Raw genomic sequence first — 12,421 nt, forward strand, 5'->3', positions numbered from 1 at the left:
TTATTTTCGAAAATTCCAACAAAATAATTTTCAAAAACCTTTTTCTTATTTTATATCATAATTTTCGAAAATAACATAATCAATTAATGTTTTGATTCAAAAATTTGAAGTTTGTTACTTGCTTGTTGAGAAAGATTCAAACTTTAAGTTCTAGAATCATATCTTGTGATTTCTTATGAATCAAGTCATTAATTGTGATTTTAAAAATCAAATCTTTTTCAAAACTAATTCTATCATATCTTTTCAAAAATATCTTCTTATCTTATCTTTTTCAAAAATATCTTTTCAAAATATCTTTCCTAACTTCCTAACTTCTTATCTTTTAAAAATTTGTTTCAACTAACTAACTAACTTTTTGTTTGTTTCTTAACTTTTTCAAAACCACCTAACTAACTCTCTCTCTCTCTAATTTTCGAAAATATCTCCCCTCTTTTTCAAAAATTTCTTTTTTTTTTACTGATTATTTTTATTTTCTATTTTTGATTTCAAAAATTTTCGAAAATTACTAACATTTTTCAAAAACCATTTTCGAAAATCACTAACTCTTTTTCAAAATAATTTTCGAAAATTATCCCTCCCCCATCTCATTCTATTTATTCATTCATATCCTAACATCTCATTTCACCTCTCTTCCATCCTCACAGATGTGTTTCTTCCTTTACATCACATTCTTTGTCTCCCCCTCTTTTTTTTCCACTCACAAAGGGATCCCTATACTGTGGTATAAAGGATCTCTATTATTATTATTATTTTTCTGTCCATTCTTCCTTGTCATATGAGCAGGAGCAAGGATAAGAACATTTTTGTGGAAGCAGATCCAGAACCTGAAAGGACTTTGAAGAGAAAATTAAGAGAAGCTAAATTACAACAATCCAGAGAAAACCTTTCAGAAATTTTCGAACAAGCAGAGGAGATGGCAGCCGAAAATAATAATAATGAAAGGAGGATGCTTGGTGACTTTAATGCACCTAATTCCAATTTACATGGAAGAAGCATCTCCATTCCTGCCATTGGAGCAAACAACTTTGAGCTGAAACCTCAATTAGTTTCTCTGATGCAGCAGAACTGCAAGTTTCATGGACTTCCATCTGAAGATCCTTTTCAGTTCTTAACTGAATTCTTGCAGATATGTGATACTGTTAAGACTAATGGAGTAGATCCTGAAGTCTACAGGCTCATGCTTTTCCCTTTTGCTGTAAGAGACAGAGCTAGATTATGGTTGGATTCTCAACCCAAAGACAGCCTGAACTCTTGGGATAAGCTGGTCACGGCTTTCTTAGCCAAGTACTTTCCTCCTCAAAAGCTGAGCAAGCTTAGAGCTGATGTTCAAACCTTCAGGCAGAAAGAAGGTGAATCCCTCTATGAAGCTTGGGAAAGATACAAACAGTTGACCAAAAAGTGTCCTTCTGACATGCTTTCAGAATGGACCATCCTGGATATATTCTATGATGGTTTATCTGAGCTATCAAAGATGTCACTGGACACTTCTGCAGGTGGATCCATTCACCTAAAGAAAACGCCTGCAGAAGCTCAAGAACTCATTGACATGGTTGCTAATAACCAGTTCATGTACACTTCTAAAAGGAATCCTGTGAGTAATGGGACGCCTATGAAGAAGGGAGTTCTTGAAGTTGATGCTCTGAATGCCATATTGGCTCAGAACAAAATATTGGCTCAGCAAGTCAATATGATTTCTCAGAGTCTGCATGGAATGCAAGCTGCATCCAACAGTACTCAAGAGGCATCTTCTGAAGAAGAAGCCTATGATCCTGAGAACCCTGCAATAGCAGAGGTAAATTACTTAGGTGAACCTTATGGAAACACCTATAACTCAACATGGAGAAATCATCCAAATTTCTCATGGAAGGATCAAAAGCCCCAACAAGGCTTTAATAATGGTGGAAGAAACAGGTTTAGCAATAGCAAGCCTTTTCCATCATCAACTCAGCAACAGACAGAGAACTCTGAACAAAATGCTTCTAATTTAGCAAATCTAGTCTCTGATCTATCTAAGGCCACTGTAAGTTTCATGAATGAAACAAGGTCTTCCATTAGAAATCTGGAAGCACAAGTGGGCCAGCTGAGTAAAAGGATCACTGAAATCCCTCCTAGTACTCTCCCAAGCAATACAGAAGAGAACCCAAAAGGAGAGTGCAAGGCCATTGACATAAGCGCCATGGCCGAACCTCTGAGGAGAGGAGAGGACGTGAATCCCAAGGAGGAGGACCTCCTGGGACGTCCAGTGATCAATAAGGAGCTTCCCTCTGAGGAACCAAAGGACTCTGAGGCTCATCTAGAGACCATAGAGATTCCATTGAACCTCCTTATGCCCTTCATGAGCTCTGATGAGTATTCCTCTTCTGAAGAGAATGAGGATGTCACTGAAGAGCAAACTGCCAAGTTTCTTGGTGCAATCATGAAGCTGAATGCCAAATTGTTTGGCATTGATGCTTGGGAAGTTGAACCTCCCTTGTTCATCAATGAACTAAGTGATCTGGATCAACTGACATTGCCTCAGAAGAGACAGGATCCTGGAAAGTTCATAATACCCTGTACCATAGGCACCATGATCTTTAAGGCTTTGTGTGACCTTGGTTCAGGAATAAACCTCATGCCCCTCTCTGTAATAGAGAAACTGGGAATCTATGGGGTGCAAGCTGCTAAAATCTCACTAGAGATGGCAGACAGCTCAAGAAAACAGGCTTATGGACAAGTAGAGGACGTTTTAGTAAAGGTTGAGGGCCTTTACATCCCTGCTGATTTCATAGTCCTGGATACTGGAAAGGAAGAGGATGAATCCATCATCCTAGGAAGACCTTTCCTGGCCACAGCAAGAGCTGTGATTGATGTTGACAGAGGTGAAATAGTCCTTCAATGGAATGAAAACTCCCTTGTATTCAAAACCCAAGGATCTCCCTCTGCAACCATGGAGAGGAAGCTTGAAAAGCTTCTCTCAAAGCAGAGTCAACCAGAGCCCCCACAGTCAAACTCTAAGTTTGGTGTTGGGAGGCCACAACCAAACTCTAAGTTTGGTGTTGAACTCCCATATCCAAACTCTAAGTTTGGTGTTGGAGAGTCTCAACAAAGCTCTGCACATCTATGAGGCTCCATGAGAGCCCACTGTCAAGCTATTGACATTAAAGAAGCGCTTGTTGGGAGGCAACCCAATGTTTATCTAATTCTTATTTTTATTATTTTTTTCATGTTTTCTTAGGTTCATGATCATGTGGAGTCACAAAATAAATATAAAAATTGAAAACGGAATCAAAAACAGCAGAAGAAAAATTACACCCCGGAGGAGCATCTGTCTGGCGTTCAGCGCCAGAACAGAGCATGGTTCTGGCGCTGAACGCCCAAAATGGGCAGCTTCTGGGCGCTGAACGCCAGAACAAGCATGGTTCTGGCATTCAACGCCAGAAATGGCACACAAATGGGCGTTGAACGCCCAAAATGGCCACCAACCTGGCGCTGAACGCCCAGAGTTGGATACAAAGGCATTTTTACATGCCTAATGGTGCAGGGATGTAAATGCCTTGACACCTCAGGATCTGTGGACCCCACAGGATCCCCACCTTCCTCCACTCACTTCTTCTCACCACTCCCTTTCACACAACCCCATAAACACTCTTCCCTAAAAACCCCTCACCAATCACCTCAATCTCTCTTCCCCATTAAACCTTCACCACTCACATCCACCCACTCTTCCCAATAAACCTACCTCATAAACTCCACCTACCTTCAAAATTCAAAACCAATTTCCCACCCAAACCCACCCATATGGCCGAACCAATACCCCACCTCCCTACCCTATATAAAGACCTCCATTCTTCATCAAATCCACACAACACACCCCTCTACACTCCTCTTGGCCGAAACCTCATCTCCCTCTCCCTCTCCATATTTCTTCTTCTTCTTCTTCTATTCTTTTGTTTATTGCTCGAGGGCGAGCAATATTCTAAGTTTGGTGTGGTAAAAGCATAGCTTTTTTGTTTTTCCATTACCATTGATGGCATCTAAGACCGAAGAATCCTCTAGAAGAGGGAAAGGGAAGACAAAAGCTTCCACATCCGAGTCATGGGAGATGGAAAGGTTCATCTCCAAAGCCCATCAAGACCACTTCTATGATGTTGTGGTCAAGAAGAAGGTGATCCCTGAGGTCCCTTTTAAACTCAAAAGAAATGAGTATCCGGAGATTCGACATGAAATTCAAAGAAGAGGTTGGGAAGTTCTAACAAATCCCATCCAACAAGTCAGCATCCTAATGGTTCAAGAGTTCTATGCCAATGCATGGATCACCAAGAACCATGATCAAAGTAAGAACCCGGATCCAAAGAACTATGTTACAATGGTTCGGGGGAAATACTTAGATTTTAGTCCGGAGAATGTGAGGTTGGCGTTCAACTTACCATACATGGAAGAGAACACACGCCCCTACACAAGGAGAGTCAACTTTGATCAAAGGTTGGACCAAGTCCTTATGGACATATGTGTAGAAGGAGCTCAATGGAAGATTGACTCCAAAGGCAAGCCAGTTCAACTAAGAAGATTGGACCTCAAGCCTATAGCTAGAGGATGGTTGGAGTTTATTCAATGCTCAATCATTCCCACTAGCAACCGGTCTGAAGTTACTATAGACCGGGCCATCATGATCCATAGCATCATGATTGGAGAAGAGGTGGAAGTTCATGAGATTATACCTCAAGAACTCTACAAGGTGGCTGACAAATCCTCCACCATGGCAAGGTTAGCCTTTCCTCACCTCATTTGCCACCTATGCAATTCAGCTGGGATTGACATAGAGGGAGATATCCTCATTAAAGAGGAAAAGCCCATCACTAAGAAAAAGATGGAGCAAGCAAGAGAGCCCAGTCATGGAGCTCAAGAGGCGTATGAAGCTCATCACCATGAGATTCCAGAAATGCCTCAAATGCACTTTCCTCCACATAACTATTGGGAGCAAATCAACACCTCCCTAGGAGAATTGAGTTCCAATATGGGACAACTAAGGGTGGAACATCAAGAGCACTCCATCATGCTTCATGAAATAAGAGAAGATCAAAAAGCAATGAGGGAGGAGCAACAAAGACAAGGAAGGGACATAGAAGAGCTCAAGGACATCATTGGTTCCTCAAGAAGAAAACGCCACCATCACTAAGGTGGATTCATTCCTTGTTCTTCTTTCTTCTGTTTTTCTTTTTCTATGTTATGTGCTTATCTATGTTTGTGTCTTCACTACATGATCATTAGTAGTTAGTAACTTTGTCTTAAAGATATAAATGTCCTATGAATCCATCACCTCTCTTAAATGAAAAATGTTTTAATTCAAAAGAACAAGAAGTACATGAGTTTCGAATTTATCCTTGAACTTAGCTTAATTATATTGATGTGGTGACAATGCTTCTTGTTTTCTGAATGTATGCTTGAACAGTGCATATGTCTTTTGAAGTTGTTGTTTAAGAATGTTAAATATGTTGGCTCTTGAAAGAATGATGACTAGGAGACATGTTATTTGATAATCTGAAAAATCATAAAAATGATTCTTGAAGCAAGAAAAAGCAGCAAAGAACAAATCTTGCAGAAAAAAAAAAGAAAAAAAATATAGGCGAAAAAAAAATATAGAAAGAAAAAGAAAAAGCAAGCAGGAAAAGCCAATAACCCTTAAAACCAAAAGGCAAGGGCAAATAAAAAGGGTCCCAAGGCTTTGAGCATCAGTGGATAGGAGGGCCTAAAGGAATAAAATCCTGGTCTAAGCGGCTAAACCAAGCTGTCCCTAACCATGTGCTTGTGGCGTGTAGGTGTCAAGTGAAAACTTGAGACTGAGCGGTTAAAGTCAAGGTCCAAAGCAAAAAAAGAGTGTGCTTAAGAACCCTGGACACCTCTAATTGGGGACTCTAGCAAAGCTGAGTCACAATCTGAAAAGGTTCACCCAATTATCTGTCTGTGGCATTTATGTATCCGGTGGTAATACTGGAAAACAAAGTGCTTAGGGCCACGGCCAAGACTCATAAAGAAGCTGTGTTCAAGAATCATCATACTAAACTAGGAGAGTCAATAACACTATTCGAAATCTGAAGTCCCTAAAGATGCCAATCATTCTAAACTTCAATGGATAAAGTGAGATGCCAAAACTATTCAAGAGGCAAAAGGCTATAAGTCCCACTCATATGATTGAAGCTCTGTTTCATTGATAGTTTGAAATTTGTAGTATATTCTCTTCTTTTTATCCTATTTGATTTTTAGTTGCTTGGGGACAAGCAACAATTTAAGTTTGGTGTTGTGATGAGCGGATAATTTATACGCTTTTTGGCATTGTTTTTAGTATATTTTTAGTAGGATCTAGTTACTTTTAGGGATGTTTTCATAAGTTTTTATGTTAAATTCACATTTCTGGACTTTACTATGAGTTTGTATGTTTTTCTGTGATTTCAGGTATTTTCTGGCTGAAATTGAGGGACTTGAGCAGAAATCAGATTCAGAGGTTGAAGAAGGACTGCTGATGCTGTTGGATTCTGACCTCCCTGCACTCAAAGTGGATTTTCTGGAGCTACAGAACTCAAAATGGCGCGCTTCCAATTGCTTGGGAAAGTAGACATCCAGGGCTTTCCAGCAATATATAATAGTCCATACTTTGGCTAAGAATAGACGACGTAAACTGGCGTTCAACGCCAGCCTTCTGCCCAAATCTGGCGTCCAGCGCCAGAAAAGGATCCAAAACCAGAGTTGAACGCCCAAACTGGCACAGAAACTGGCGTTCAACTCCACAAATGGCCTCTGCACGTGCAACACTTAAGCTCAGCCCAAACACACACCAAGTGGGCCCCGGAAGTGGATTTATGCATCAATTACTTACTCATGTAAACCCTAGTGACTAGTTTATTATAAATAGGACCTTTACTAGTCTTTTTGACCATCTTTGGTCTCAGTTTTATTCCATTGTTCATCTTAGGAGACTATTGATCTCGTTTAGGGGGCTGGCCATCTCGGCCATGCCTGGACCTTCACTTATGTATTTTCATACGGTAGAGTTTCTACACTCCATAGATTAAGGTGTGGAGCTCTGCTGTTCCTCAAAGATTAATGCAAAGTACTACTGTTTTCTATTCAATTCCTCTTATTTCTCTTCTAAGATATCCATTCGCACTCAAGAACATGATGAAGGTGATGATTATGTGTGACGCTCATCACCATTCTCCCCTATGAACGCGTGCCTGACAAACACTTCTGTTCTACATGAATTAAGCTAGAATGAGTATCTCTTAGATCTCCTAACCAGAATCTTCGTGGCGTAAGCTAGAATGATGGCGGCATTCAAGAGAATCCGGAAGGTCTAAACCTTGTCTGTGGTATTCTGAGTAGGATTCAATGATTGAATGACTGTGACGAGCTCCTAACTCGCGATTGCAGGGCGTTAGTGACAGACGCAAAAGGATAGTAAATCCTATTCCAGCATGATCGAGAACCGACAGATGAATAGCCGTGCCGTGACAGGGTGCGTGAGCATATTATTCACCGAGAGGATATGATGAAGCCATTGACAAGGGTGATGCCTCCAGACGATTAGCCGTGCCGTGACAGGGCATTGGATCATTTTCCCGAGAGATGACCGAAAGTAGCCATTGACAGTGGTGATGTATCACATAAAGCCAGCCATGGAAAGGAGTAAGACTGATTGGATGAAGATAGCAGGAAAGCAGAGGTTCAGAGGAACGAAAAGCATCTCCATTCGCTCATCTGAAATTCCTACCAATGATTTACATAAGTATCTCTATCCCTATTTTATTATTTATTATTCGAAAACTCCATGATTATTTTATATCCGCCTGACTGAGATTTACAAGGTGACCATAGCTTGCTTCATACCAACAATCTCCGTGGGATTCGACCCTTACTCACGTAAGGTATTACTTGGACGACCCAGTGCACTTGCTGGTTAGTTGTATCGAAGTTGTGACAATTATGAATTAAGATCAAAGCACCAAGCTTTGGAGCCATTACCAGGGATTGTTCGAGCCTGGACATCACAATTTTGTGCACCAGCAGCAATAGTGGGATTAGCATATGACCCCAGAGTCCTTTTGGACTGTTCATTTCCACTTAGATCCATGATGGAGAAAGGGAGATGATGTGAATTGCAAGTAAAATGTATTTTTAATTTTTTATTTTCTTTAATTAAAAATAATCGAATAAAAAAAAGAAATAAAATAAAGTAAAATAATTAGAAGATAAAATATAGATTTTGAAAATTAAATGAAAAGGAAAATAAAAAGAAATTTGAATGTTGAATTGACTAATTAATTGAAAAGATTTGAAAACTTTTGAATATGATTTTCGAAAAAGATTTGAATTTTGAAGTTTTAAAGCTAAGATAAGATAAAATAGAAAGTTTTAAAATAGAAATCTGAATTTATAAAGGAAATTTTCGAAAATTAATTGAAATGAAGAGAAAAGATATCTTTGAATTTAATGAAGAAAGAGAAAAACACACAAAAGACACAAGACTTAAAATTTTTAGATCTAATGCTCCTTGTTTTTCGAAAATTTTGGAGGAAAAACACCAAGTAACACCAAACTTAAAAATTTTTAAGATCAAAATACAAAGAAGACTCAAGAACACCTTGAAGACTCACAAGAACAACAAGAATAAAACTCAAAGACTCAAGAACATAAAAAGAACACCAAACTTAAAACTTTTAGAAAACTAAAAATAAATTTTCGAAATATAAATAAAAATAACAGGAGAACACCAAACTTAAAAATTTGACACAAGATTTAATCAAAGAAAAATTATTTTTGAAAAAGTTTTAAAAGGAAGATACTCAATTACCAAGAACATAAGCACAACGCTCTAGCCAATTGAGCTATAAATTTAACGTGTTTTTTTTTTAAAAATATTTAATGTATAAGAAAGAAGTTTTGAAAATTGATAATTTGAAAACGCACAAGAAAAACAAGAAAAGACACAGGACAGGAAAACCTAAAGATCAAATAAGAAAAATAGCAAGAACAACTTGAAGATCAAGAAAGAATAATGAACACAAATTCAAAAATTTAAAGGAAAATAAAATCATGCAATTGACACCAAACTTAAAATATGAAACTAAACTCAAACAGAAAACTCTAAAAATTAATAAAGAAAAATAATAAATTTTTGGAAAATTTTTGAAAAGAAAATAAAAGACTCTGACCCAAAAGACAAAATTTTCCTAATCTAAGCAATAAGATGAACCGTCAGTTGTTCAAACTCGAATAATCCCCGGCAACGGCACCAAAAACTTGGTGCACGAATTATAGATCACACTTTTCACAACTCGTACCGCTAACCAGCAAGTGCACTGGGTCGTCCAAGTAATAGCTGTATGTTGGTGGATCACCGTTGTCAATGGCTACCATCCGTCCTCTCAGTGAAAATGGTCCAAATTGTGCTGGCACCGCACGGCTAATCATCTGTCAGTTCTCGATCCTGCTGGAATAGGATTTAGTAATCATTTTGCGTCTGTCACTATGCCCAACACTCGCGAGTTTGAAGCTTGTCACAGCCATCCCTTCCCAGATCCTACTCAGAATACCACAGACAAGGTTTAGACTTTCCAGATCTCAAGAATGGCTGCCAATAGTTCTAGCCTATACCACGAAGACTCTGATCATGAACCAAGAGGCTAAGAGATACACACTCAATCTAAGGTAGAATGGAAGGCACACGTTCATAGGTTGAGAATGATGATGAGTGTCACGGATCATCACATTCATCACGGTTAAGTACAAGCGAGTATCTTAGAATAGAAACAAGCGTGATGGAATAGAAAACAGAAGTAATTGCATTAATTCATCGAGACACAGCAGAGCTCCTCACCCCCAATCATGGAGTTTAGAGACTCATGCCGTAGAGATACAATGTAAGACCTGAAAATGTCATGAGATGAAAAATAAATCTCTAAAAGTTTGTTTAAATACTAAACTAGTAACCTAGGTTTACAGAAAATGAGTAAACTACGATAGATAGTGCAGAAATCCACTTCCGGGGCCCACTTGATGTGTGCTGGGGCTGAGACTTGAGCTTTACACGTGCTTAGGCTGTTTCTGGAGCTAAACGCCAGGTTGTAACCTGTTTTGGGCGTTTAACTCCAACTTGTAACCTATTTCTGGCGTTTAACGCCAGAATGGAACATGGAACTGGCGTTAAACGCCAGTTTACGTCATTCATCTTTGAGCAAAGTATGGACTATTATATATTTCTGGAAAGTCCTGGATGTCTACTTTCCAACGCAATTAAGATTGTGCCATTTGGGTTTCTGTAGCTCCAAAAAATCCATTTCGAGTGCAGGGAGGTCAGAATCCAACAGCATCTGCAGTCCTTTTTCAGCCTCTGAATCAGATTTTGCTCAGGTCCCTCAATTTCAGCTAAAAAATACCTGAAATCACAGAAAAACACACAAACTCATTGTAAAGTCCAGAATTGTAAATTTTGAATAAAAACTAATAAAAATATAGTAGAAACTAACTAAATCATACTAAAAACTACTTAAAAACAATGCCAAAAAGCGTATAAATTATCCGCTCATCACAACACCAAACTTAAATTGTTGCTTGTCCCCAAGAAACTAAAAATCAAATAGATTAAAAAGAAGAGAATATACTATAAATTCCAAAATATCAATGAAACTTAGCTCCAATCAGATGAGCGGGACTAGTAGCTTTTTGCCTCTTGAATAGTTTTAACATCTCACTTTATCCATTGAAGTTCAGAATGATTGGCATCTATAGGAACTTAGAATTTAGATAGTGTTATTGATTCTCCTAGTTCTGTATGTTGATTCTTGAACACAGCTACTTTATGAGTCTTGGCCGTGGCCCTAAGCACTCTGTTTTCCAGTATTACCACCGGATACATACATGCCACAAACACATAACTGGGTGAACCTTTTCAGATTGTGACTTAGCTTTGCTAAAGTCCCCAATTAGAGGTGTCCAGGGTTCTTAAGCACACTCTATTTTTGCTTTGGACCTTGACTTTAACCGCTCAATCTCAAGTTTTCACTTGACACCTTCACGCCACAAGCACGTGGTTAGGGACAGCTTGGTTTAGCCGCTTAGGCCAGGATTTTATTCCTTTGGGCCCTCCTATCCACTGATGCTCAAAGCCTTGGATCCTTTTTATTACCCTTGCCTTTTGGTTTTAAGGGCTATTGGCTTTTTGCTCTTGCCTTTTAGTTTAAAGAGCTTTTGGCTTTTTCTACTTGCTTTTTTTTTCGCCATTTTTCTTTTCTTTTTCTTTTCTTTTTCTTTTTTTTTTTTTTTTGCAAGCTTTTGTATTCACTGCTTTTTCTTGCTTCAAGAATCAATTTTATGATTTTTTAGATTATCAATAACATTTCTCCTTTTTCATCATTCTTCAAGAGCCAACAATTTTAACATTCATAAACAACAAATTCAAAAGATATATGCACTGTTCAAGCATTCATTCAGAAAACAAAAAGTATTGTCACCACATCAAAATAATTAAACTAATTTCAAGGATGAATTCGAAATTCATGTACTTCCTGTTCTTTTGTAATTAAAACATTTTTTATTTAAGAAAGGTGATAGATTCATGGGACATTCATAACTTTAAGGCATAGACTCTAATCTTTATTCATTATTTAATGGAAATAATATAAATTAGGCATAAAAGCAGACACTTAGTAAGAAAAGAAACTAAAAACATAAAGACAAATGACTCTAATTTTAATACTCATGTACTCTTAAAATAGATAAAAGGTTATCACAGAGTTAGGACTCAACAACCTTTATTTTGGGAGGTAGATGCCTCTTTAGTCTGTGGTGTGCTTGGCCCTTCAAGAGATAGCTTCTGGCGCTTCAGTTCTTTCAGTTCACGCCCTTGCTCTTCTTGTTCCCTAAGCAGTTTGCAGAGCATGCTGTTTTGATTTTGATGTTCTTCCTTCAGTTGATCCATAGCTTCTTGCAACTTGGTGATAGGCGCCCCCAGTATTCAAATTGAAGAATTTCCGGTAGGAACTCCTGTGCTCTCCTCTTGATGGGGTCGTCCTGCACTTGTCTTTCCATCGAATTTTTGGTGATTGGTTGCTCAACCGAGATATATTCATCTACTCCCATTTTTACCCCAGCATCTTTACATAACAGAGAGATTAAGCTTGGATAAGCCAATTTGGCATCTTTGGAATTCTTGTTTGCAATTTGGTAAAGCTCATAAGAAATCAGCTGATGAACTTCCACTTCTTTTTCCAGCATAATACAGTGAATCATCACTGCTCTTTTGATGGTAACTTCAGAGCGGTTGCTAGTGGGCAGTATAGAGCGCCCAATGAAGTCTAACCAGCCTCTGGCGACTGGTTTAAGATCTCCTCTCTTGAGTTGGTTTGGGACACCCTTGGTGTTGGTTGTCCATTTAGCTCCAGGGAGACAT

General features: G+C 38.5%; 1 non-coding gene and 1 pseudogene across 1 annotated transcript; both read right to left on the bottom strand.

Annotated features, from left to right (window-relative positions):
- The window catches only part of LOC112729867 (pre-mRNA-splicing factor ATP-dependent RNA helicase DEAH10-like), a 93,048-nt pseudogene that overhangs the window by 40,086 nt on the left and 40,541 nt on the right, over positions 1-12,421 (bottom strand).
- Positions 1,310-1,417, bottom strand: LOC112731409 (small nucleolar RNA R71). The gene has a single exon (XR_003167188.1). It is a non-coding gene; the product is annotated as a small nucleolar RNA R71 (small nucleolar RNA).

Source organism: Arachis hypogaea, chromosome 12, assembly GCF_003086295.3.
Source record: "Arachis hypogaea cultivar Tifrunner chromosome 12, arahy.Tifrunner.gnm2.J5K5, whole genome shotgun sequence".
NCBI lineage: Eukaryota > Viridiplantae > Streptophyta > Magnoliopsida > Fabales > Fabaceae > Arachis > Arachis hypogaea.